We start from the raw sequence: 2,737 nt of genomic DNA, 5'->3' as shown, positions 1-2,737 counted from the left end.
AGTAGATAATGGTCGTTCCAGTACACGGAATCGGACAGGTGCAGTTACACACCGTCCCTACGTGCTGAGCTTCTCCCGTTTCGCTCGCAGCTACTCAGGGAATCCCGGTTGGTTTCTTCTCCTCCCCTTATTAATATGCTTAAATTCTGGGGGTTGTCTCACATCACTTGAGGCCTACAACAAAATCAGTCACATTCCATTCGTTTCGAACCCGGGCATAGCGAACGATATATACGCAACAACACTTCACACACACACACACACGGATTGGGCAATTTACGGTCTTTTTTGAATCAACGATGGCCCCCCCGAGCACGTTGTCCGAATATCACTCCAATAAGGACAACGAGTTCCGCTCGGCATCGTTTTGATTCGATCTCTCAACAACAACTCCCGGTCGACTTGGTCGACTTGGACCCACGATGTCTCCCCCCGAGCATGTCGAGCCAACTGCACCACTATTGTATTGGACAACATGTTCCCCTCGGGCATCGATGGGTTAATCATGCACCACTATTATAAAACCCTTGACGTTTTCCCCCAAGCACGTTGATCCAGTATTACGACGGATACGGTCAACGAATTCTTGGACATCAAAGAGGTTTTCGATTGAATTTCCCCATGTTTCACAACGTACTCTTAGCGGTATCCTACGATACGTCTCACTCTATTTGTGTGTGTGCGCGTTTACGTGCGTGCGATTTATGCGGTTCACCCCTTTACTTTCAGCGCCCTGCGGTCCCAACAAAGGTCCCGAGCACGCCATTATGCACAGTGTGGAAGCGTGTTTCCCCCACGACACTAGACGGGCTGCTCGCCATAGTGTTCTATTGTGGCACGCTCCACCCTGAAGTTTGGTTTGTTGTATATCAAGGAATTGATAGGCACTCAAGAATGTGTGCATCGGCCGGGTTTAATCGTCCGACGCGCAATATGCGTTCAACTTATCGGTGTTCATGTGTCCTGCAGTTTCACATTGTGACGCGCATTTAGCTGCGGTCTTCATCGATCCATGAGCCGAGTGATCCCCTGCCTAGGGTTTTATAGTAAGGTTCCCAATGTAACACAATCCCGGTGGTACGTCCAAAGACTAACTTTCTGACTAAGTTGTCTTTATTACCCAATAGTCCCAGGCCTTGTGACTTGTGGCTCATGTCTACGCCCATGGCCACCATTCGCTAAGATAGTTTTGAAGTCACTTTGAAGGCCCAGGAACAACTCTCTTAGCACATCGGTTAACCTGGCGCCGCAGTCAACTCATGTGCTTGGATCGGATCGAGCTATTGAGTATTGGGCCTGCATACTCGCTCATCCGTATCCTTTGCGTACCGCCCCATGGCCCTTGTATGTCTGCACCACAGTTCCTGTTCGTTCCGTGCCTATGGCCGGATACGTATTGCACATCGGTTAACCTGACGCCGCAGTCAACTCATGTGCTTGGATCGGATCGAGCTATTGAGTATTGGGCCTGCATACTCGCTCATCCGTATCCTATGCGTACCGCCCCATGGCCCTTGTATGTCTGCACCACAGTTCCTGTTCGTTCCGTGCCTATGGCCGGATACGTATTGCACATCGGTATACCTGTCGCTACTCAGGCAACTCGTGTGCGTGGATTGGATCGAGAACATGGTGTGTGCCCCATGTTATAATTGATAGTCCATATCCACTTTATAGGTTAAAGTCATAAGTTGTGATTGCACAACCATTCTTCATAAGAGTTTAATCACTCTTCAACTAACTTTCGTTCTGGTGTCTTGGTATCAAATCGCGTAAGACACAAGATTCTACTGGCCAAATAGAATCTAGCACATTGGTTAACCTGGCGCCGCAGTCAACTCATGTGCTTGGATCGGATCGAGCTATTGAGTATTGGGCCTGCATACTCGCTCATCCGTATCCTTTTGCGTACCGCCCCATGGCCCCGTCCTTAGAGTTAATGACTAGTAGGCTTAACTCTTTGTATGTCTGCACCACAGTTCCCGTTCGTTCCGTGCCGTGGCCGGATACGTATTGCACATCGGTATACCTGTCGCTACTCAGGCAACTCGTGTGCGTGGATTGGATCGAGCTCATGGGGTGTGTAGAGATTCCATGTTATAATTGCAAGTCCATATCCACTTTATAGGTTAAAGTCATAAGTTGTGATTGCACAACCATACTTCATAAGAGTTTAATAACTCTTCAACTAACTTTCGTTCTGGTGTCTTGGTATCAAATCGCATAAGACACAAGATTCTACTGGCCAAATAGAATCTAGCACATTGGTTAACCTGGCGCCGCAGTCAACTCATGTGCTTGGATCGGATCGAGCTATTGAGTATTGGGCCTGCATACTCGCTCATCCGTATCCTTTGCGTACCGCCCCATGGCCCCGTCCTTAGAGTTAATGACTAATAGGCTTAACTCTTTGTATGTCTGCACCACAGTTCCCGTTCGTTCCGTGCCGTGGCCGGATACGTATTGCACAACAGTAGATACCATCACCTGACGTATCTAACACACCACTATTGTAACTCGTCGTCGAAGGACCTTTCAAGTGCCTGATGGCCAGGGGAGCTCTTACACGGCACGGAGACACAGTGATGCTCGCCCATCACAGTGTACAACGATCGAGTTTGCTTAAGTGTCTGGGTACCTACACACCAGACACAATGCAATGGCCACGGATCCACACAAGGCACATCACATGCAGAAAGCTTCACCAGATTATGACACATACCACACTCTTGTAACT

At 48.7% G+C, this 2,737-nt stretch overlaps 1 non-coding gene across 1 annotated transcript; it reads right to left on the bottom strand.

Moving 5' to 3' along the window:
* Positions 1-882: 882 nt before the first annotated feature.
* Positions 883-1,041, bottom strand: LOC125773025 (5.8S ribosomal RNA). The gene has a single exon (XR_007419839.1). It is a non-coding gene; the product is annotated as a 5.8S ribosomal RNA (ribosomal RNA).
* Positions 1,042-2,737: the final 1,696 nt, after the last annotated feature.

This window comes from Anopheles funestus (assembly GCF_943734845.2).
Source record: "Anopheles funestus chromosome X unlocalized genomic scaffold, idAnoFuneDA-416_04 X_unloc_179, whole genome shotgun sequence".
Classification (NCBI taxonomy): domain Eukaryota; kingdom Metazoa; phylum Arthropoda; class Insecta; order Diptera; family Culicidae; genus Anopheles; species Anopheles funestus.
The sequence above is the reverse complement of the archived record's forward strand: the minus strand, read 5'-3'. Positions and strand labels throughout refer to the sequence as shown.